General features: G+C 47.0%; 1 protein-coding gene across 1 annotated transcript in view; it reads left to right on the top strand.

Moving 5' to 3' along the window:
- Nucleotides 1-725: 725 nt before the first annotated feature.
- Nucleotides 726-25,110, top strand: part of LOC144125324 (guanine nucleotide exchange factor DBS-like) — a 216,447-nt gene continuing 192,062 nt past the window's right edge. Inside the window, exon 1 of the mRNA XM_077658599.1 lies at nucleotides 726-1,083. The gene's annotated coding sequence lies outside the window, so the exon portion shown is untranslated. The remainder of the gene's footprint in view (nucleotides 1,084-25,110) is intronic.

Consider the following 25,110-nt stretch of genomic DNA (forward strand, 5'->3'; position numbering starts at 1 on the left):
ACCCTGTCAGGTGGCAGTTAAATTTATCATTGATCGCAAGAGGTTGCTCGGGAAGAGAAACTTGGGTCGCACAAGGTCCACCGGTGGCAGCACCTGCAATAGCAGGGCAGTGGCGCACGATGATTACAAGATTTCAGTTATTTTCGCAACAGCGCTTGTAATGTGTGTTAATGATTACTGAAGATATAGTGAAAGCTCGGAACTAAGTTGCTGGCTTCAGTTCATCTGGCTTCAGACAGAAACGTTCTGCATTGAATTTGCCTTAAATGTTCTGCCTGATTTTCTCAGAGTCGGTATGCTACGTTATTTTCTTACTCTTTCAAGCCTTCGGGCTATCGCTAATATGGAGCTAAGCGGTCAGGAAAAAGTTTTGCATACGCTTCCTTCAAACTCAGCGCGTCCGCTCTTTCCCTCTGTCTTGCTGGACGAGAAGAGGAGCTTGTGCATGCACGTGACCTTTGACATTTGGGAACTAAGGAGCGCGCGCGCATACAGACGTCACCTGTCGCCACGAGTTCCCGCGACGAGCGCTCAGTTGCAGCCGCGTCGTGTTAACGTCAAAATTCGCGTCCGCGTTCGTGACGTCTTCAAAGTTCCTTCCTTTCTTCCAGCGGCCGTCTCCAGCGCTAAAAGGTGCGAGGAGGCGATGCCGGCGGCGGGAAAGGGAGCCGGAAGCGCAGTGGACAGCCAGCGTCGCTCTTAATCCAATTCGGAGCGCCGAGGCCGCCTTTTTTCCCGGGCGGCGCTCGAGTTGGGCCCGAGCTCCGTCGCTGGGCGCTCCGGTCGCGGGCCGTGCAGCAGCAATCGATAGCGGCAGCAGCAGCGGGAGCCTTGGTGGCAGCCGAAGACGCGACGATCTCGGCCGCTGAGTGATGCCGTCGTGTGCCGGTGCCGTGCCGTGCGTCGCGAGGCGGCCCCGCCGAGCCCTGTCAGCGGACCCCGCGGCGCCGTAGCGTCCTTGCGGGGCCACGTCTCCCAGGCGGCACCGTCCATGCACCGCCCGCAGTCGTCGTCGTGCAGCCGCCGCTGATCGGCCCGGAATTACCGGAGCAGCAGCCCCACGCGCGCGCGAAGGCTTACCCCGTGAGTTGTGCTGCTGCTGCTGCTCTCTCGCTGGCCGCGGCACTTCCTCCTTCCCGTGCCTGCCCCTCTCGGCTGGCGCATGGAGCGCGCACGCACGCACTATGCGGGCCGTTCGAGGCACGCGTCGCGCGCTGTCACTGCGTCCCTCGCTCGTCCTTGCGATGTCGAGCGGCGGCGGGAAAGCGAGAGGCCGGGGAGCGTGGCTCTCGCGGCAATGGCAACGCCGCACACGCCGTCGTCCACCCCGCCGCTCTCCCCATCGGGGCGTGCGCGCACGCGCGTGGTCCTCACAAAGGGACGCTGTAGCGTCGCTAGCGCGAGCGCGCGCGCTTTGGGTTTGCCGCGGAAAATCACGCGCGGTTTTGTTGCGCGAAGGTGAGTCGCTGGAAAGTTGCCTGCATCGCGTGGCGACCGCGCTTTGCATCTGAGATCGAGACCGCGACGCACTCAGGGTATAAACACTCGTAGCTGGCCTCGACTAGTCCGTCCTCGTCCGCCGAAGCGCGTCTTAGCGTCACCCTGCGGACGACATGCATGGCTTTAGATAGCTTTCTGAATATGTGCCCGACGATTGCAAGCTTACGTTTGGCCGCATTTCCCGCTTTCGCGGCGTTGGAGGCGGTGCAGCGTATTTCAGTCTTGCTCAACGCGGAAGTGGACCGTGTCGTCGTTTAAGGCATTGCAACTACCTGAGGTCTTCGGCGTGGACTCCGGGAAGCACGCGCAGTCGAACGTCGTTCCACGTACCTTTAAGACATCGCGTGCGTGTATGCGCGCAGGTGCCTTCCGAGTTAAACGAGCCTCATTGTGGAAGCTGGTTAGCGAACTTCGCTACGAATGATGCACACCATTGTCCGATTCACTCTCCCCACTGGCAAACTCTTGCCTTCAAGAGTCCATTGCTAAAGGCGCCAGCATTGGAGTACTCTATTGCTTGAACTCTCCATTTGGTACTAAATCACGCGATCAAAGTCGTGCGAACAGCAGTATGATTATTAGTACAGGCACTTTTGTTTATGATACTCTCTTGAAGAGCGCACGTATCGCTCCAACACCTAAGAAATCAAACACGCAAGCGGTTCGCCGTTGTTACGCTTGCTGGGCTCTTAGTACGTAGCCCTGCGCTCTGTTCCATGTGTAGCATTCATTACAATGCACTGCCACTGATGCTTGGCAAGACTGCCTCTTGCTGGCTTTTGTGTTGCTTGCAGCATTCAATTCCTCTTTTTTTTTTCTTCACCACGCTGTGCATGCTAAGGTTTTCCATACCCTGCGCAGCGCAGGTGCGTCGCAGTGTTTTCTCGCAGACTTGGGTTGATAATTTTACATTGTAGTGTCAGTTCAAGTCGCTGCAAAGCGACACATAACGACGCCATAAATCCTGCAAAAACACTCTGGCGATGTATTTCTGTCTATACTTTAGGGTAATGATGTATATGTTGTCGTTTATTTATAAAAATAAAAGGACTTCACGTTATGTTCGATGGGATTATGTATCTTTGTATGCTAATGGTCACATGTTGACCAATTCGCTAATGCTGCGATAGGTTACATGTTCCTTTTCCCTTAACGCTCAAAAAGAACGGCCATGTACTGTTACAAAGGACGTTTAGTACACGCGAGAGTCACCTTCAAACAGCAGGAATATTTGTATGCAACACGTTTATCTCTTGTACGTGTGCCTAATTTTTTTATTTCGACCATATGTATACTTTATACCTGGTTTAAAAGACTGAAATAAATTTCGCTCATATGCTACAACCGTACGTACCATGCAGCCTTAGTTCTGAGAGAATGTGGGTAATAGATAGAAGATTTGCTGCTGCGCACAATCTCCAGGCTGAAGAGCTTTCTGCGTTAGAACGACTCGCTAAATACCCCGAGGGAGCAGCTCACTATATTGCATCCCATAACCGTCTCACGCGAGAGAGCACCGGCACTGGTGCCCGAGGCGGGCCGAGAATTTCTACTTTAATTTTGTTTTCCTCGGCGAGGTTCCTGGTATCACTAATGAGGCGCGTCGAACGAAACGTGATTTGTTTTCCAACCGCGTTGGTTCCGCGCCGACCAACTTGGGGAGGCCAAGTGTGTGATTTATGCGCGCAGCGGCTTGAGGACATGGAACCTCCCGCAGTGTATCGGTTTTAGCGCGGCGGTTATGCGCCTATTTTGCATTTTATTGCTGTTAGTGCAGCTTTTTCAGAGCGCTACATTGAATGCCGACACTTTGTGAACGCGCCGGCAGATCTATGGCTGGGCGACACCTACCATGGCTGTTCGGGAACGGTTTGACGCTTTTCTGCAGCGCAGGTGTTAACTGAGGGTGCAATATTGCACGTTATGTTAGACGTTATATAGCACCATCTTTAGTTGAGAGATTTCGGTGTTTTTAATACGGGCGCACCTTTCTTGCTGTTATGAGTAAAGCTGTTTTTTTTTAAGGCATGTCATTTTTGCAGTCAACATAAAGTAAATGCGCCGCAATTTTCAAGCAGCAGTTTTAATGCTAAAATGAATTTGAGAGCGTGAACGCGCATCATGGCAACATTTTCAGTTCGTTCTACAGAGTTCTCCTTCATTACAATACAGGGCAATACTCTCCAAGGTATCAATAAAGCGTACTCATGTATTTTTAAGACACACTGCTTACATGTCCCCCTCGTGGGTATGTGCCATTCACCTAGGCCACAGCTACAACAACAACGTGAGCCTCTATGGGCCATCGGTGCCAACGCCTTTCTGCAACAGTTGCGCGAAACGTATCTCATGTTCTTTTTTCGGAGGTTCACCCGCGTCATGTGCTTAAAATGTAAGCTGTACGGGACGTAAGTTTATCGGGTTTATTTTATTCTTGTTTCAGTTTCGTTAATATCTTTCACCGAACAAAACGAGGCTGCCATAACCTTGAACTTCAGTCATCAGCGTGTGTACGTTTCCTCTTTCTTCTTTTACGTTTGCATTTGAAGCCGGAAAGGAGTTTTTTTCCCGAGGGAGCCGCAGGCTGAGCTCAGTTTTACCTTGGTAAAAAGAAAATGAGTCCAAACGAACATGCTTCGTCACATTCTTTTTTTTCTCGTAGCTCCTTTTTTTCCGTGGACCATTCGCCGCTTTTCCAGAGTGAGCTAAATATAGAGACGCTGGAAATATCAGGTATTAACTTTTTTATGCGTCGCATTCATTAAAAAAAATGTACCATCTTATTTCCCAATACTCATTTGCGTAATAGCTCTGAATGCGCACCCTTTTTGATACTGATATGAACTGTATATTCACTGTAAATTCACTGTAACGCTTGCAACCACATTTTAGCGAAATGTCAAAAGTTGGAGGGGTGGTGGTGGCGTTAAAAGGTGTTGAGTCTTTTCCAACAAATGTGCGATACTCTACATAAAAATGAAAAGAACTGCAAAACAGTGATAAAGCGCTTATAGCTGCTGCTTGTAAAGCGTGCTTTTTTGCAAGTAGTGTCGTTATGCGGAAAAGATAACGCTCGGGTGAGCAAGAGCGGAGTTGTTCAAGCTTTATGTACGGCGCTTTATGTACGCATTGAATCAGGAGTGGAACAGGTGCTTCAAGGAAAACAGACCATAAGCCTCCGTCTCGTTAACTGACTAGCTGTTGAGACGAAAGGCCATTTGGCAATTACCGAAGGAACAACCTGGATGTCTTCATGTAGAGACTGTTACATTGTTGTCCGTTCTTAATTTCATTAATCTACAGTTTAAAACAAAACCAATAATAAATGCAACAGCAGGTTGGTTTTTCGCGAGAAACAATAATTTTGAGGAACAGGAAAGTAACTTAGGAACACTAATTTTCTTTTCTAAAGCATGCTTCACCGCAAATAGAGTAAAAGTGAGGTAAAGGCAGTGGATTAGATGAAGGAGCAATGTTGCTGGAGGAAGTTGAAGAGTACGGACTAATGCAGACGTAGGAATGCTGTTTTGATAAGTGTTTCTGAGGCCTTGTTTAAGGAAAGGACATTTGGCACGTATACGCACAAGTGAATTGACGCTCAGAGAAGCCTTTGTGCAGTAACAGTGTAGGATGCGGAATCATCTTTTAAAAAACATGTCCATGCTTGCGCGAATATTGTTATAGAAAAGAAGGAGCTTGTCAGTCTGTACAAAACTGTCTGTTGCTCTAACTGTATCGCTATATAAGTCTGTTTGATTTAAACAACTGCAAATTTCAACGTGTTAAGTTAGAAAAACTGATTTCGGCATTTTGTTTTTGCGCAGCCGACTAAGAAAAATTTCATAATTGAAGTCTGACCGCAACATTATGTTGCCCTCTCCATGCCTTCTGAGCACCGGCGCATGGACAGAGGACGGAATAAATAGCGCACTTTGCGGACCGCATAAATGTTACTGCATTTAAAGGTAGGGATGAATTTAGGTAAAGGATAATAATAAGGTGCAAAAATATTAACAACGCGAAAAGGAAATAATGGATAACATAGCCGTTACACAGACACCAATCGCTTTTACGCACACCGCAGCAGATCAGAGAAGTATAAAACTCGACAAGATCTTCGAAAGGCGCCGTAATTATAATTTTGGTTCGTACGCATTACCATGGCGTATTAGTGGAAACTTAACCGTGTTTCAGCGATTGGAAGAAAATAAAAAAATAACTTTTTACTACTCCTACAGCTGTTAAGGTGAAAAGGAACTGGAGCTCAACTTTCGGTGATTAGGCCTGGTCACTGGTGTTCGAGTAGAAAAAAAAAAGCGGGGAGAGGATGATTGTAATATGAAGCTGAAACACATGCACGATTGATTTCTTGGGTACGGACGGTTACTCCGGTAGTAGCTCTTTGTTGTCGAATGAAGAATATTGAAGACCGATTGAGCCGTCTTATATCGTACCAAAGATTTCTCAGTGTAAATTTGGAATCCAGGAGAGCAGCCATTAAACATTACGTTGCATGATAAGCTGCTTGCCACTTTTGGCCAGCTGCAGGTCTTGATCACCTGCCATCATGCTAACTAAACAAAAAAAGCCACATATTACTTTGTATCTATCGGTCAAAAGTACGCTCTGATTTACATGGCAGTTTGATGAGTGTACATGCACGAACAACCTTCACAGTCATTTGCGTCGGAACTCAATATATAGCTCCCCGAAATGGAAATTTAAATATCAGGAAACATTACTGAAGGGTAACTCAGTGTTAATAGTTGAATAAAAAAATGAAGCGTATTGAGCATAGATTGTAGTTTAGCGTGGGAAGACGAAACACAAGAAAAATAATGCATTCAACCTCGGCTTTTCTTTTTAAATCGGAGCATGAGAACTTCAGAGACACAATCTTTGTCAAAGAGACAGCGAAGTAGGTGAAGTACGGGCGAATGTCATGTAGCGCCACCACCTCAAAAACCTCTGCAAAAAACGGACCTGTCATTGAAGGAAGGAGCAGTGCACTTTAGATCATGAACCATCAGTAGGTGGCGCAGTATTTGGCCGTCAGTTCACAGAAATGCCGAGAAGAAAGCGAACGTAATAATAATCATGTTAAGCAATTTATATCTCGCAGAATCGGTGTGTTCATAAAATAATTCTGACATAGCGGTGACACAACATTGGCTAAACGAGTCTTTGTTCCAATGTGCCCCTTCGAGGGCGCCTCGAAGGTTATAATTTAAACTTTCTTTATTTAGAAAAGCAGGGATAAATTTACAGGTCGGGCTTTAGTTTTAATGCATCCGGCCAGCATCAGGCTGAGAGTGCTATTGTTGACAGCCATGAGATACTTTCTGTTGCTCCCTCCTGGGCTGATCACTTTTTAAAAATTTTATTGTTTATTTAATTGGCGGAGTAATTTTTGCGTGCGTCTTCCCGTCTGCACAAACAGAAGTTAGTTGCGATTAACGCAGTAAGATGTGTCCCCGTTTTTTTTCTTTGTTTTCTTACGCACTCCTGCGCACCTTGTCTGCTTTTCGGGAAGGAAGTACAGGTAAGAATGGACGGCTACGGACAGACATCGAAGATAGAAAAAAGGTACTTGGAAAACCAAGCCCTTTCAAAAAGAAGCTTCGTTAAGTGGGTTTAGTTTTTGCTCAAAAAAGCCCCTGGGGGCGAAATATTGAACGACGTTAGTGCGGTAGCATTTATCGAAGTTGCTTCTAGATTTTGTTAAAAAATTCCGACAGCCAAAGAGGCGGGGCTGTAGAATGTCACCCCTGCAGCCGTATTGGTTATTGATTTTGAAGATTTTGTTTCCACATTTATTAAACGCAGCGAGCCGTAGTTACCCTGGGCAGAAGATATTATGTTAAGGCGTAGCGCACCTGGGTTCCTTAACCGGCCTTAGATATAAGCCATGTAAGTGCCGTGGGGCATAATCAGCTCGTCCAGGAAGATATATATATCTTGAAGAGAAGAGTAGTATCAGCAGTAATGTCGTTCTAAGGTAAATACGGCAGAACTCTCGGCGCAAGTAAGGAGTTCTAGCTCGGGGCTGGGGCTTGTCTCTGAAAAAATATGCTTTTACTGCCCTCATTTTTTCTTTTGTTTTCTTTTTTTGGTTGCTACTCAGGCGCCTTTTCTACCGAAGTTTCGAGTTATCTATCGTTCTATGTGTCGAAGGCGATTTTTCATCGGTTGCGGGATACATTCTTCAAAATATGCCTGAATATTATTATAAGCTAACAAAAACATGCGGAAAGCATAAAGTGTGCCTTCAAAAGAAATAGCGAAAGAAGAAGGTAGCGTATAATAAGATACCCCAATTAGCCACTTTCATGTGGCAAGTCTCCTCATAGTTTAGAAAGTACCTAGGAGTGAATGTATGGAGCTAACGTTGGCGACAAGGAATTGTAACGAAACACATCATTTGCAGCTGTTTCTGCTGTGACTTCTAAGCTTTATAAATGGTGCCGCGTGCGCATGGAAAGAATGCGCCATAAACGACTAGACGCAGTGACACTTGCCTAAAAGTTGTTTTGATGTCTCGCCTGGTCTCCCTTAGTGTCAGTCTCAAAGAAATATACATTTTTATTTGAGAATGTGGACTGTTTCCAGTGAGCGAATAAAAATTGGTTAAGTGTTGATCTTTGCGCAGAGGGTTGTAAAGGACAAAAAGGTGTTACAAGGAGGGCAACTTGAATAAATGCCATAAAGCATGGCCAAAATACTTATAGGCGACGTATTCGGGACAGTGAAGCTGGACTCCAAGTTTTATCGAGATGTGAGGAAACACAAGGCTTGTCGCTTCTTCAAAGAACAGAGCCTAATTCTTGGTTGTAACGGTGCTTGAGCAGTATATATTTTTGCTTTCTCTCTTTTTTGGAGAAAGAGAGAGAGAGAGAGAGAGAGAGAGAGAGAGAGAGAGAGAGAGAGAGAGAGAGTGTGTGTGTGTGTGTGTGTGTGTGTGTGTGTGTGTGTGTGTGTGTGTGTGTGTGTGTGTGTGTGTGTGTGTGTGTGTGTGTGTGTGTGTGTGTGTGTGTGTGTGTGTGTGTGTGTGTGTGTGTGTGTGTGTGTGTGTGTGTGTGTGTGTGTGTGTGTGTGTGTGTGTGTGTGTGTGCGTGCGTGCGCGCGTGTACGCCAGGTACTCTAGTAAAGCATGCCGATGCCAGGCTTCGATGGCCCAGGTTGCGCTTCTTTATCGTAGACGATGTGAAATCTACGCTTGCGTCATGGCAAGTCTGCAAGTTCACGAGCTGGCGCAGAAACCTCCTTGCCAGTAGATAAACAGCTCAGTTGTTTTTTTTTTTCACTGACCGTTCTGTTGACAATAAACGGCACGGATGAAGCGCAGACTATCAAGTGTCAACTAGTATCAACTCCTTCGTGTCGTCTTTTGTTAACACAGCGCTCAGTGCGAAAATGAGCAACAACTAGCTAATCCAATAACCATTTCGACAATTCACAAAAACGACTGCTCCAAAGTGGTATCAAGACCTCCAGTCAACGCTCCACCAAAACACATAGAATCAGCTGCTTTTCTTCTGAAAGATTTACCTGCTATGTATGCTCATGCACCGCAGATGCACCTCAGTTAGTGTCCGGGTTACCGATTTCTTCTCAGGGAATGCGCCTAAACAAAACGGTTCTCCGGTTAGACGGAAACACCGGTATCCGATCTTCGGTTCTAGAATGGAAGGAAGCCAACCCACCTCTAACTGTCGTCGCTGTGCCCGCTTAACGACCGGCTCGAGCAGTGCTGAGCAGCACAGCTGCCCGTTCTGTGTGGCATTCGCTTACGACACAGTTTCGGGCTGTACCACTTAATCACTAATGCGCGCGAATTACAAGTGGCAATTTCAATGTGATACGAGAAAAAAGCAAGCGACGGAGCAGGAGTTTTTCTGCTACGTGTATACACCAAACATGGCCGCGTCGCGCGACTGCGCCGCGACGCTGCCGTACGGCAGTGCATGCCACGTGTAGGGTAACACTACGCAAAAACTATATTTTTACTGCCGGGCTTCCTTGGCACGGGCGACATCTCGCCGCGACTATAGAATGGAAACTCAGGAAACACCCTGTATATCACTGCATATTGTATAAACACGCTACGCAGGAACACTAAAAGCAAATAGGTAATAGTAATAATAGTGTGTTCTTACCCGCCAAAGCAACGGCATGGGCAACGGCATGCCGTAGTGGAGGGCTTCAAATAAAATTCAAGCCTATGGGCTCTTCAGCCTGTACCAAAATTTCGATGCTTGGGCATTTCTGCATTTCGCATCCACCGAAAAGCAGCGAAACATAGAGAGGGCAGGCTTAGTTGGGGTATTTATACTAGAAGGTGGCGGTAGTACATGTTTGGTGAGCACGTCGGAAGCAGAGGAACAGTTTTTATTTATTTATTTATTTCCCCTAAAGACCCAGAAGAGGGCATTACATAGGGGGGGAATGATGAAAAGAAAGCACACATAACAAATCAACTCATAACAAATGATGGTAAATATACAGAGGGCAGAGTTTGGGTAACATTTGGTTAAGTGCAGTATAACATGTTGAAACCACAAAATTCAACACGTTCAAACAAGTGAGTAACAATTAGGGCAAAATAAGTAACTAAAAATACAATGGCACATAAAAGAGGCTCCGGAGCTGTTCAGCACACAAGAAATGGCAAAGCAAAAAAGGACCGCCAAAAAGTCACGGACACGGTAAATCATTCAGCACTCTATGACGCATTTTCCGTGTTCAGAAATGTTAGTAAAGCTGTTTGAAAAGATGATAATTCAGTATGGCCGACCATGCTGGGTGGCAATGAGTTCCATTCATTTATTGACAAAACCAGCGGTGACTTCTGATATTTTAGTGTGCGAGCGAAAATCGGACGTACCTTATGCGCATGATCCAGGCGAGCTGAACAATGATGTGCAGGAAAGATATGATTTCGGGAGAATGGCGTTTCGCTATAGTATAAGGCGCTGACAAATGGCGCTGACAAATGTAAGATTTAAACAGTGAACTCCTTTAGCGACTCTCGCGTTTAAAAATTTCCGCAACCGAGACTTATATCGCGTGTCGCGTAAGAAAACATAATGCAGTCAACGAATAATTGCTCCAACACCACCCTCTCCCACCCCCGCACACCTGTGTTAGCGAACAATGCATACAACATTAGTGTAAGCTGCGTGAAAATGCCGTTACAGAATTGAATGTCTTCGGGGTTGGCCCGTTCCGTATGCTTTTTTAGCTGACCGTACGAAGCCGTAGCTACTCAATTTATTAAAAAGCGAGAAAAAAAAAAGTCGCTGCTGATTTATTTCCTAGAAAGTAAGCGACTATTATGCGAAATCTAGCAACTGAAAGAACCAGGTGACATAACTTCGTTAGAATAGCAGTATCTGGGATGGTTAAGTATTGGAGCTACTGTTGGGTGGTTGAGAGTGAGAGGGAAAGAGAGAAAGCAGAGATAATGAACACAGGAATTTTAACTAGAGGTAGGCAACTGGTGTGCAGAGATATCTTCGGCGCATTGTGGACTGAAACTTCCGCCTGGTACATGCCAGCAGAATAGTAAAACGCGTTCATATACAAGACAGCCATAAGCAGCAAAATTTTGGCAAAACCAAGAACTGCATAAACAACACATTATCCTCATTTTTTTTCCCCTCCAAACAAGGGTATGAGGTAATGAGTTATACGGGAACCCCACGCGTGTGTTCACACAAGGTGACAACACTGGTGGGAATGTTAGTGAGACCAACAACAAGGAAACTACCCATTCATCAAACCATTTTTTTTTTGTAACCGTCCCCTTGGTAATCAACTGGCTCGACATGGAGCTTGTTTTAGTGTTACTTCCTGCTATTTCTGGTCGCTAGTACAGGACCGAGAAGCCAACTGTCTCCTTCTCTTGCTTTTACCCCGCCTTCCTTGTGACACCGTCGCCATCAAAGAGAGATTATCGGTTCGGGTCGTGTCAAAAGCTGTCCCGTCTCTTCCCGAAGTTCACTCGGGCGTGAAAAGACTACTTATATATATACCTTCTTACGTTTCCCTTTCTCTCTTTCTTCTTTGCTCTCCCCACGCCCATTTTTTCTCCTCTTCAATTACGCATCCAATCCTTTTCTTTGGCAACCTCTTTAATCCGTCTGTCAATATCCATCCAACTCTGAAAAGTCGCGTTTCTGTCCAAACCGTCTTCCGCCGTTCGACGACTGCAGCGCACACCTGATTTGCTTCGACGCCTCCTCCAGCGGTCCGTTGATTACTTACTTCTTCCACATCTGTCTCCCTCGCGTCTCAAATATCTAGATATGATTTCGCAACCGCGAAATTAAAGGACGATGGAGAAAAACTAAAAGAAAAATAAAGAGCTAGGGAAACGAAATAAACTTCATTTCTGCCTCTACACCTTCTCGCCTTTTGCGGCTCGTTCGACGAGTGACGTGCACAATTTCCTATCTGGACTCCGAAGGCCTGAAGAGATGAAAAACAAAGCTGCTCTTTCTCGCTGGCAGTCTCCTCTCCCTCACTCTCCTCCTTCTTTCTCAAAGCAGGAAGACGCGGATGACCTTCTTCCCTATATTGATTTTGTCATCTGTTAAGCTTCATTTCGCCGCCTCTGTCGCCGCTGCCGTCGCGGCGGCGTCGGGTGTCGAGCGGTGGGTATACCCCCCCCCCCCCCCCCACCCCCACCCCCCAACCCTCGCAAACAGCAAATGAAAGGCTTGCTGCCCGCAACGACGAGCGACCGATAATTGCGAGCGGCAGCGAAATCTCGGCGCTTTCGTGCCTTTCGCTTTCTTTTTTTGTTTTCATTCTTTCCGCTCCGTGCTTGTCTTTCATTAATTCTATTTCTGTCGCGTCGTCCTCCATCTCTGTTTGTTTCGTTAATCGTTCGATATACGTACCGCTTGATATTAAGTTTATCTTCTTTTATTTTTCTCATCTACTTTCTCCGCTGAGTCCAGAAAGCCAGCGGGACGGGCCTTGTGTTTGGCGCGCGGCCTATAACTCGGACAACTGCACCGCAGTGCGCTGTGGCACAGCAGTTAGCTTGTGTAATCAGCCTTGGTGCCCTGTTATGGCAGCGCGCACAGTGAGAGGAAAGGAAGGAGAGACACAAACGGTGGAAAGAGTGAAGCAAGAGGGCTAAACGCTCTAATGGCCCCTTAACCTCGCTGGAAAAAAAAAAAGAGAAGAAAAGAGAAAATACAGGGAGAGTCGTACGCACGCAGAAACACGTTGCTGCCGCCACTTGAGTGTGAAGAGGCAATTTCGTCGCTCTGACACCCTACCCGGTAATGGATCAAATTTTCTTTATCCTAGCTCTTTTTATTTTTGCCCCGTTCTCGTCCTTGCGTGTCAAATAACGGTCTCACCAGCGCAGTTCCTTCCAAAAAGTTTTCGAGGTCGTGTTGAGGGAGATATTGCCTTTCTTTGTAGTAATTTTGGGACCGCTTTGGTTTCGGCGTCCTTTGTTCGTAGTGCGGTGCCGGGAATGCCGCTTACACGTCAGATGGCGGTCACATGCTTGCAGAGATCACGCCGTGATTTGTGTTCAGCGCCGCGTTTCGTCCCCGTTTTTTGATTGGGAAGATATTGGCGGGTTTTCAACCCGCATTAAGCGGTGGTAGTAGTTGTTATTTAGTGAAGTAGCGAATCACAAGACGATGTCTTTAGTCGGATATAAGTAATCAGTGTTAAGGCCCAAATGATATGTTAAAACAAACAAGCTAATTTGCCGACAGCTGTGTAAAATGTATGCCAGCTGATTGAAGGTCGCCAATGTCACAAATAATATTAAAAGTTTTACATCGAGTTGAGTGCCGGATGAAAAAAAGTGCGTGTTTGCTCAAATTTATTGAAATAGCGATGTCGATTGACGCAGGCTATACACAGGAATTTGTGAAGGCGCACCTACACGTTGGTGGCAAATAGGTGGGTCCATGTTCTTTCAACGAACATATTCCGATTGGCGTTGAAATTAACTTTTTCCCTACCGCGCCCATTGACTACGCGAGACCGGTAATAATAGATACGAACGCCAATTTCAAATGCTTCCGCACCGTTCTTAAACATGCCGATCCATCTGCCTAGAAGCTAGAAAACTAGAGTTTAATTTATTCTTCACTTTGTCTTTTTTCTGCATAGCCATGATTTTTGAACCGCTTGTGAATGCAACACAGAGTAGAAGTTTAGAATGGCCTCTTCCGCCAGCGTTGCACGCGCCTTGAAACGCGGTGAATCTCGTAATTCAACTGCGTCCACGTTTGATTTTGTTGACTATCGAGGTAGCAGATAGTGACACCGATGATGCTGCCTTATCATCCGAATTTAATTTCAGAAGGTGAATAAGACCAGAGGAACGAGCCCACAACATCAATGGCAGAGCCTTGGTTAATTGCTAATCTGGGCCCGTTTTGGTAGGTCCAGCGGCCATTTTGAAAAGGATATTGATGTTACCGATGCCCAATTGTAACGTTTCCACATCGTTTGGGCTGGAATTGGTTCATCCTGCACTTCGAGGGGTTCGCCCGACTGTTTCGCTCGGTGGCGTGCCCAATTATAGAGCCTAAATTCATTTTTTTTTCAGCCGGAAAAAGCATTTCCTTTCTTTAATAAAGTCGTCCGTATGATTGAATTTTGCAATATCATCACCCCGTTTGTTCACCGAAAAAAAAAATGTTGCTAAAGCCCGTACAAACTCGCGGTTCACCGAACGATTTCGTATTTTGCACCAAAGCGGTCTAACTCATGATGCCAGGCGCGACGGCATGAAATCGCCTCTTAAGATTGGGCCGATCAAATATGACGACACCTACCAGCATTTTTTTTCGTCACTTTGTTGCGTTTTATGAATTGAGTTTCATATTAATATTATACTATTACTTCGGAAAAATAAAACGCTTCAAGACGCTCAGTGTCTCGATATATCACTCTCTGGGTTTTCTCAGCTACAATTTATGAAGTGCAGCCACTGAATTCGCACGTCGCAAAGTCGTCGTCATCCGTAGTGCGAACAAGCGTACGGTGTATATCGCCACAGGCACTCGACGTTTCCGCGCTTTTCTCAGAAATACCTTGTTTCGGTTCAATTCGCATAACATACCTAAATGTAACGTGTCGTTCTAGACATACTTTATATTTGGGGTTTATACGCCGTTCTGTTAACAGTGCCGCCTCCGGTCAGATATTTTCCAAATCCCCGTGCCGTACCCGTGCATGTACGCCTAAAGCCGAAACACGCATTCACGCTGGTTAGAAAAAGCTGTGGCAGTCCTATAAGGCCGTGTTCCCTGAGCTCTGTCGCACGCAAATACAACTAACACAACAGATGGCGCTGAGGCCGCAACTCACGTCGTTTCGCGCGTGCATTCTGCTGTTTACGGCGGCTCTGTCGTTAAACCCATGACCTCCTCTGTACCTAAGCACTGCGATAAACGAAAAACGGCTCCGCTTGTTACTGTAGCGACCCGCTCTATCTGTTTAGAATAGTTTTGTTTTTATGACCTTGTATACATCCTACCGACTCTATACTTTATTTTTTTATTTTTTTTTCCTGCACAGCAGGAGGTGCAGGACGAAGGATACCGAGCGCTGGAGACGTCTTATTTTCCTCTGCGCTTTCTTTTTCGCACAGTTTGGATATTCGCGAGGGGTATAATGGTGCGCGTGCTTTTTTTGACAAGCTGCTGCCGCTCCTGTTTCAGAGAGCTTTGTTTACTTTCATTGTACGCGCTCTTCGTTGCTATATTGAAGGCTTAGCTTTTGTACATCCTGTTTTTTTTTTTATGGCGGGAAACGAACCATGGAGCGTGTCTTTTTAAATCTGGAGAAGCCCGCTCTGCGTTGATCAAAGCACCAGGGCCATCGCGCATGTCTCGTCGTGGAAGTGGAGCTCTTACGTCCGTAACGCATGGTAATAAGGCCGTCGACTTAAAACGTGTCTTCTTTTTTTTTTCTCGTCTTTAAGCGCTTTGTGCAACTCCCAAAGTTCGCCAGATTCCTGAAATTAATACGATAACGGCTGGGAGAAACATAGCTTCGTACGCTCAGGAAAATGTTGGGAAGTAGTCTTCGCTTCTTTAATAATGCGAAGCTCACAGCGCTCAAGTCATCGGCATTGTTTCTCTACATATTTCGTTCCCGCTTTCAAGGCGCATTTGGAGCGGCCATGGAGCGACAGCAGGCAAGCTTCTAAAACCTTGAGTACATGTCAGCGGTCGTTCCTTTGAAGGAGAAGCTGCTTGCATTATGATCTTCTCTGCTAAGTGATCGCCGGGGCTTCGGCGCTATTTCTGCTCCCTGGAGAATAAATATTCATACTGCTGTTTCGTAGCGATAGCTACATTACGGTAGCATTTCGAGTCTTCAACGTGGCGGCGCAGCCACCCTGTGGCTGCGCCGCCACGCTGTCATGTGGTGCGGAGCAGCTGCCGGCGGCGCGAAGCCGTGGCTGATCACGTGGTTCGTCACGTGGTTGGTCACGTGACCAAGTATCAGTCGGCCAGCTGTAGCTATCGCGTCACTCCAGGTTTAACCGGAGCTAAACCACCGCCACGTTTTAACACATCATTATGGTCCTGCTTTTTGAACGCACGTTTTTGAAAGGTAAGGTCACTGAGACAATACACCTTAGGCTTATGAATATGATAACCAGCTCTTTCTTATCCCGCCTTATCGAAATACCGCAAAAGCACGTTTCAGAGGTAGTTGAACGCAGTCACACGCGATTGCCTTTTGCTCTGAACCAAATGTTGGAAATACCAAAACCCACCTGCGCATAAACGCCAGCTAGTTTTTCTTGCCCTGGCTTTTATGATGAGGCATTCAGCGATTTTCCTCCTTAGAACTCGTGGAAGTAAAGTAAACGCGAGAAGGAAATAACAACAGGGAAATGATGTAGTTGTGATGACCAAGGGAGGCCATCGCGCAAAGTGGATAGTTTACAGAGGAGCAAAATTGATGAATGTCGCGACGCCTTCGTAATCTTGTCCCACCGACATCGCTCCGCAAAATTGGCCAAGTTGCAGCGTGGAGACATGCTCCTCTCACCGGAAATTTCCTCTTCCTCCGGCGGAGATCTGTGTATCCTTCCACTGTACACCATGCATAGAGACTACTTTTAATGAAGGCTGGAAGACTAACACTGCTGCAGGGTACTCTGTTTTTTTTTTTTTTGATGCTGAAGTAGATCATCGGCGTTTTTACTAGAGCGCTTCAGTCGTTATATGCGCATGATAAAGTTTTCTGCGAGATTTCGAAATGTAACCCTGTCTTATGTACTATCCGTATGTTTGTTCGCATTAGCATATTTATCCCCATTATCGACGTGGCTAATTCGACGCTACTAGTCTCATTAGCTGACACCACACTTTGCCGAGACCAAGAACAGACTCACGCGAGGTTTTCAAACTCAAATGCGTGGCTCAGTTCTGCAGGAACGGCAACATTGCGTGACGTCACGTATTTTGCCTGCTACTGCGTGGTGCTCATTGTTTTGCTGATTCCAGTGATGTCTTGGGACATTTTAAATTGTGATAGTTCATTTCTTGTGCTAGGCACGGATACGGTGCGCTATTATGTTCAGAAATTTGCTTCTAATTATTCATCTACTGACGAAATTTACACACTTCGAAAGTCTTTTCACGAGCCCCCACTAGTATATATGGTCATTGCTACGACAAGACGAAAGTTTGCGGTAGACAGAGGAACCGAATATTTCGTGCGGCTTGTGGCTGAGTTGTTTTGTGCCCTCTGGTTAGAATCCAACCATTTGGAAAATTTGAGAAGGTGCCATCCAAGCAATACAAAAGCCGGCGAGATTAAAGAGCGGAACTGGAAGGCCAGATATGGGAAAGGGACAGGGCAGATTTCCCTGCATCGAATAGAGATGGAGACTCAGATCTTTTCTGCGACTGTATTGATTTCGCTTATCTGGGGAAACTAAAAGAAAATTGATACTTTGGCAGACCTTTCTTATTTATAATATTTTTCAGAACGTTTTCGTACTCATTTCAAAGTGTTGTGGCCATCGTAGAATTTTCATTTTCTGTCGAGGTTGCCTTGTGGAAAGCTGCACGAACCCAAAAATTTAGGCTGACAGACGAAGGTGCGGTTAGATAAAATAAAGAGAAAGCCTATATGTTAGTTAAGGTTGCAACATCCATGTATACGCCTCCTTTTTGCTATTCGGAGAGCATCCGTGAGCACCGAAATATGAACCGAATGGCTTTCCTTAGTCGGTGCGCCACGGTAATACAAGGTGAATTACAGAATTACAAGTCGAAACGGCAGCTTGGCAATCCTGCGAGTCTAGCCGGATTTAAAATAGCAAGCCAGAGAAGATAAAAAGAAAAAAAAACGGTTTTCAAGCACAGTTGACTAAGTGCATCTATCATTATACCATTCGTAAAGCCGGAGGCATCCTGACCGAGATTTACACCGTAAAAAAGGAAAACGAAGACATACATGACCCAACGACATGTGCTTAAAGAATATTTATCGGACTCGAAGCAAACTTCCGTACGGTGAGAGTTGGGAAAGGAACGGGATACGTGCCTGCAGATACGAGACATTTTTCACAACCGACTTCGGCAAATTGAGACACAGTCCCAAGGCCTCGCTGCTCAAAAGGGGAACGGGCTGAGCTTCGTACGTATTCGAGTTTGTGAAAAGACAAGGAAAAGGGGAAACGCCGCAGGCAAAACCAAGCACCGAGTGCATGTGGCCATAGTGGATAAGAAGTGCGCCTCCGCGCATATGCCCCGATATTTTATTACTGCTTCTCGAACGGATCGTATAGTAAGAGCACGTTCGCCTTTGCCACTGGCCAGATGATCGAATATGAAGACGCCAGTCGAGCACTCTATATCTATCTTTTTTGTTAGTTCGCCAAAATTTTCCTTCAAGTCCTGTTTTTACTTTAATTTTTTCCCCAGTGCTCCGATTTCTGAGGGCCTCTCTCCCCCTTAACGCGCGCACGCACGCACGCACGCACGCACGCACGCACGCACGCACGCACGCACGCACGCACGCACGCACGCACGCACTTAGGTACGAAATACTGAGTGATGAAATTCGAGAATTGAGGTGGAAGTTTAGTTCACTGGTGGCGCGAATTCTGATTTCAGATTTGAGGTTTTATTGAAGTTAGAATGCAGTTCAAAGACTGCATGCCTCTCGTGTCATTCTGTATGCTTCATGAGACGTCAAAGGTCACAGAGGCACGATCGCCCGCCTCTGCGGCAACTGAAAGGGTCAAGTTATGGTCAGCGCATTTTTTTTTTCAAACGAATGTACTGCAACGAAAACCACCTTTACTGCGGTACGCCGTTTAATCTCATGTAGGAGTTTTAAAAAAAAATTCTCACTTAATGTGTGGCACAGTTGACCCGCGTAATAGTGTTGTCCGATGCGTTATTTTTGTAGTGTAGCTGAGTGTCGAGCAGTTTATGAACCCTAGGCATGATATCGCACTTTAAGAGAAGGCCACGCGTGCGGCGGGACCGAAGACAGGCTATAACCACGTCAACAGTCACTGGTGAAAGGTGTACACGCGCCGAGAAAGACTGCGAGCACTTTTTATAACTAGTTGGAGAAGTTCGCACATGGGCGAACATTTTTTTTTATTCCGCGGTTATGAGAAATGTGTTAGCTTGTTACGTGAATTTAGTGCGGAGTGTGGATCTCTGGCCACTTCCTACGCCTTATTTTTCATGTAGCACGTCCTGCGACGCCGATTTTTGCTGAAAAATATAACTTCTTGCCTGTGATACTCAGTGATGGTCGTTTCAGACATACCCCGTTTAACACACTCTAAGCGAAAAGTGCCTGCTCAGGTACCAACAACCGCCGCGGTGGCTGAGTGGTTATGGCGCTCGGCTGCTGGCCCGAAAGACGCGGGTTCGATCCCGGCCCCGGCGGTCGAATTTCGATGGAGGCGAAATTCTAGACGCCCGTGTGCCGTGTGATGTCGGTGCACGTTAAAGATCCCCAGGTGGTCAAAATTTCCGGAGCCCTTCAATACGGCGTCTCTCATAGCCTGAGTCGCTTTGGGAAGTTGAACCTCCATAAAAAATTTAAAAAAAGGTGCCAACAATATTGTTTATTTCCTCACAGGTCTTTTTTACGCATCTACATAGACTGGTACGAAAAGCAGTGGTTGTACATGGCGCTACAGGCCAACCGGTTATCCAGCCGGTGATCTGGAGCATGTTTTCTTGCTCTACGAACTGAAAAGCGTACTTCAATCGGCAGTTTGGATTAAAACCTCGAGTTCTTATTTGGCCGATGCGTATTTTGTGCTCCTTCGTGGATTCACGGCTCCACTCCGGATCGCCGCTTGGAATATGCTATTTGTACTTCACCAGTGCTTCGCGTTAAGCTTATCCGCTGTGGAAACGGGGTAGCGTGTTTGCACACGTCGTTTCATGTTATCTTATTTTGTTCGTCGTGCATTTAAGCGCTAACAGCAGAGGCGATAATTGGCTGCGACACGCCGTGCGTTGACTTCGCGTGATGGGCTGGTAGCCGCCGAACCGCTCTCAATCATCGCGTCGCTCAGGTTCTTGGTTTGGAGATAATTTCGCCCATCTTACGAAAGCAACCTGCGAGACTTGCCGATCGAAGAAGGCTTATGGGTACGTAACTTCCGATCTAGCTATTTTGCGAGCGAAATTTATTTTTCAAGAGTGGTTTCAGCGAAGAAGCTGCCGACGCTCGCTTCGCCATGTTCCATGCATCGAAATATAGTTTAGTGAAAGCATCATAGGAGTAGTGGAACAAATAAGGGTGTTGTAGCGTATGCCTCACTTTTTACACGTGTTAATATCTCAAAATTTAGTTTGGCACCTCTGCGCTGTGTCGTTTAGAAATGCAATTTATTACCAGAGGGGGATTTTCACCATCGCTTCTTCCGTACTTTATGCTGCTTAATCTTAAAAACAAGGCACTAGCGCAGTAATTGTTCCGTGGTAACTCGAAGTGACTGAACGTTGCATTGCGGCGGCAACCGAGAAACGCTGAAAACGCGTCGCTCCATCTCCAAGTCTCGTTGCATTGTGCGGGTGTATCAGCGGCTGCGGTATAGACGGCTGCCATCGCCGTCGCCTCACGCGGTTGCCGCTTTACGCATTCACTCCGAAACAGTTCACTAACAAGGGAACGAGTGAGGTGCTGCGCCGCTGAGCGTCGTCACATGCGTTTTGTGAATCGTCTGCACGCAGAATTCGAAACACCTGCTCTGTGGATAACTGCGAGCAGGTGCAGATCGTTCGTGCTACCACTTCCACCGTATACTTCGGCCAGGTGCGCACAACGGCTCAGCGATTCACATAACGCGAACTGGAAGTGTTTCTTTAAGGGGTCTACAAATCATTCCATCGGCTCCTCGGAGATGTCGAAACACCTGCTCCTTGGACTGTTGCGAGCAGGTTGAGAGGGCCAGCGCTGCAGCTTCCATCTTTCTTGCGCCCCTTATTGGAAAGGTATATAGGCACTACAAAAGCTCATTTTTCGCTCAACGAGAGTTTCCCACTTTCTATCCTTAAAAACGCGCGCGCGGGCATGCGACAAACGGAAAAGCGGCGCGCATTACGTGATTTACGATCGCGCTCGTAATTGGTCCGTAGCGCGCACGAGGTAATCACCACGGCGGCACCGTCGACACATCATCGCTCTCGCTTCTTCTTCCACGGGTGCCGGGCAGCGGTCACACACGGCCCTCCTGGCGAGCGATCGCGGCGCTCTTCATCTTCCTGCTCGTTCAGCACGCGCGCGCTCGGTTCTTTTCGTTGTCGGCGCTCCGATCAATAATCAACTCGGTGGGGAATATTAACGCAGGTGACCCGGTCGGCGAGTGGCTTGAAGGGGGGGGGGGGGGGGGCGTTCCGCGGTTCTGCGAGAGCTGTCGAGCAAAATGAAATTGAAAAGGAAAATAGAGGAACCGGTGAAAGGGCCTAGCGAGTATTATTATGGTCACACCACCGGGTGTACCTTGCGGGGTGCACCCGCTCTGGAGCCGCGGGATCCTGAAACACAGCTTTGTTTGAAAGACGACAGGGAAAAGGAGGAACCAGAGAAGGAGGGCTTGCGTGACGCACACGTGTTGCATGAATGTGTGCGGCGGGATACAGAGCGACTTTCGGTGGCTTGCGTTTAGGGGGAAGAGAGAGTGGGGGAGAGGCGCCGGACGCATACGGGCGGCACGACGGTAGCGAGCTTTCCGACGGAGCCGTATGAGAAGTGCCGGGTGAGGAGGGAGAGGTGGGAGGGAATCCGTTGCCTGCTCGCTGGTCGCCTTTTAATGAGTGCGTAATGAACGCTGCTAATGATCGAGTCCCGCGCGTATTTGCAGCGACGTCTGTGTTAGCGGTCCGGGAGAGGTCCAGCCTCCGTTCATACTCCCTCGTGCACTGTGTGGTGGGGGCATACATTTATGCATGCGCGCTGCGCACGCGAACGGAAGGGCATCGTACAAGCCGAGCCGAGCGCACGCCCGCCCCGAGATCGTGTGCGTCGCTTTGCGCCAGCTTTCCTTGACGGTCCTTTCTTGGAGGCGGTTTTATGTATACATGCGCTCGTTTGCGGCTTGCAGTACGTGCGCCACCTTTCGCTCTTTATAATTTTTTTCTGTGTGACATCCTGGATCTCCTTGTACGGTGGAACAAACGTTTTTGAAGAAATAATTTTTCAATGTTTTTGTTAATGTTAGGGTCGAAATGTCTTATAAAGACTTGGGATGTAAGTTTTATCCCTACTTTCTTTTTTTCTTACTCCGTCCTCACGACTCTGCCATTGGGTTGTTTGCTTATTTTACGCTCGATATAAGCGATGTGTACGTCTACAGACTGTACGGCGCACGACTGTGTCCACTGACATCTTTACAAATTTGACCGAATGAGCGAGTTTTTTTCTTCATTTGAAAAGAGCTGGTCTGGTTCGGCCCATGCATTGAGAATGTGTTAAAAAAACGTCGTTCACAGCCTTCTTGTTAGGCTCACAAAGTAAACGGAGGCCCGTATGCATGGGCGAATCTTGAAAGAGTACCGCGCTTTCGAACGACAGCCTTAAAGCCCCAACATCACGTACTTTTCGTAAAAAGACCGGAATCGAATGTCTTAAAATAGGTCAAAGATAATTTCCTGCCGTAGGGCTAACAATAGGAGACAACTTACTGGGGACTCGTTTGCGGACGTTGACATTGTCAAAGCCCGCCACTCTGTAAAGGCAATCGTTTTTTTTTCGCTTCCTTAGTAAGATCTCCAGGTGAGACCACTATGGTTCCTGTCTTAGCGTTACCAGGTCTTGCCCAGGCACTCGTATTGATAACGGAGCAACGTGTGTCGCCGCTTTATTCGAAACGTTTGCAGCGATGAGCTGCGGAGTCGCCGTCTTGCTAAATTTTCAGATTCCACAGAGGGGAAAGGATACACGCATATACTTAGCAGACTTGTAACACATATTAGAACATATGCTTGAATAAGTTTTATGACATGTTTTTATCAAAGACTTACTCAACATATTGATTAATTTCCGGCCGGGTAACCGAGCAGTCGATCTACTTTTCCCTCGACAGGCTGATCTCGCGCTTGACGTTGTCCCTCAAAGGCGTTAAAATACTACTGTGACAATAGCCGACAACAGATAATGCACTAATGCAGTTCATCCTCATGAATCAATGCTAGACGTCCTGTGTTCATTCCAGTCCTTTCATCTCGTCTTGTCCACTGCTGTCATATTAACTAGGCGTACAATACATTCTCGTACCACCCAAATTTTATTTTTCTCATTTTTCGCGTTTTCCTCGAAGGCGTGGCAGGCCCGGTAATAACTCTGCACGTTTTGGACAATGGTGCAGCACTGCGCGTCGTCGTCTGCTTTTGTTGAGCCACGCCTCGGTTCGCTCGACTGCGGAATGCTTTAATTTAGGTTTTTCATTACTTTGGGTAGTTTCCCTGCCAGAGGCGGATAGGATTAAGTGCCAGCTTTATAGCACAAGTAGAACAGCGTGAGGGAGCGGGAGACCCAAGCAAGGTCATCATTCTTATTGGTGTGCTGCGCACTGCAGTTATGAACCCTGTGGCCATGCTCATTCACTACCTCGCGCAGTGCAGCAGATCTTATGAACTGCACTCTGCATAGTTTGAGAGCAGTAGAGGCTTCGTCTCAAAGAACTTCGTGTTTAGAGCCGAGTTTGACGTGCATGCCTATATGAATGACGACGACGGTTTGATGTTTAATGGCGCAAGTGCAGCTTGGACGAAGCGCGCGGTGGCAAACATGTTTGGTCGGCACAACGTGGTCTCGAAGACTTCTTTTTGCTAAGCATTTCTCTGTAACAAAAATCGAGCCCTAGGCCAGGGAAGAGTTTGCACCTATTTGAAAATCACTAGGTACTTGGCGGCGCTGGGGATCGAACCCCGCACCTCCTGCATACAACGCCGGTGCTCAGACCCCAAGGCCACCATTGTGGTGCTTGTTTAAAAAAAATTAGTTTTAGCGGTGATAACGACTACTAACATATTTTCTCAGCCACCCCCAATGACACGTAGGCGTAAACTTGCACGTTCAAGTGTATTACAAATGAAGTATTACAAGTAATATATGCCGACAGGCTTCGTATCCACAACGATAACTAGCACGGCTTGAAAGTGTCTCATGCTTTTCAATGGTCTGTTTGTTAATGGCTCGGAATAATAAGTGACTGAGAGCTCATATTTTTAGGGTATGACCTTTTTTTGCTTCATCAAGTTGCAATGAAGCAGCTATAGCTTCCAGGCACTAACAGTAACATATATTATTCAGTGATATATTAAAGATTTGGCTGCTTTTCCACACACACACACACACACACACACACACACACACACACCACACACACACACACACACACACACACACACACACACACACACACACACACACACACACACACACACACACACACGCACGCGCACGCGCACACGCACACGCACACACGCGCACGCGCGCACACGCACACGCACACGCACACACACACACACGCACACGCACACGACAGCACACGCACACGCCACGCCGCGCGCACGGCGCACACGCACGCACACACACACACACACACACACACACACACACACACACACACACACACACACACACTACACACACACACACACACACACACACACACACACACACGCGCGCGCGCGCGCACGCGCACACGCACACGCACACACACACACACAAAAAGTGCGATGGGACGCATAAGGTTCCTGTAATCAAACCTGGAAACAAACCAAGAATGGGCTTTAAAGAGTGGGGGCCACTCCGATGCACGCATTTGTTACAAAGTTGCATTTGCTCAGACGGATATAAAACACAGGGAAACAGAACAGCAATAATAAAATTATAAGTAAATTCTGGGGTTTAACGTCCCGAAACGACACATAAGGGCTGTGAGGTACGTCGTAGCTAGTGCAGGACTCCCACTTATTTTGGACCAAATGTGGTTATTTTATGTGCGATGAAATGGCACAGTTTCAACATGTTGCAGGATGTTGACATTTGTGGTAACATCAGCCGACTGATATATCAGCTATGGTATTTCCCAAAAGTGGAGTCGCTAACCATGGA

The sequence above is a fragment of the Amblyomma americanum genome, chromosome 3 (assembly GCF_052857255.1).
Source record: "Amblyomma americanum isolate KBUSLIRL-KWMA chromosome 3, ASM5285725v1, whole genome shotgun sequence".
NCBI classification, from domain to species: Eukaryota; Metazoa; Arthropoda; class Arachnida; order Ixodida; family Ixodidae; genus Amblyomma; species Amblyomma americanum.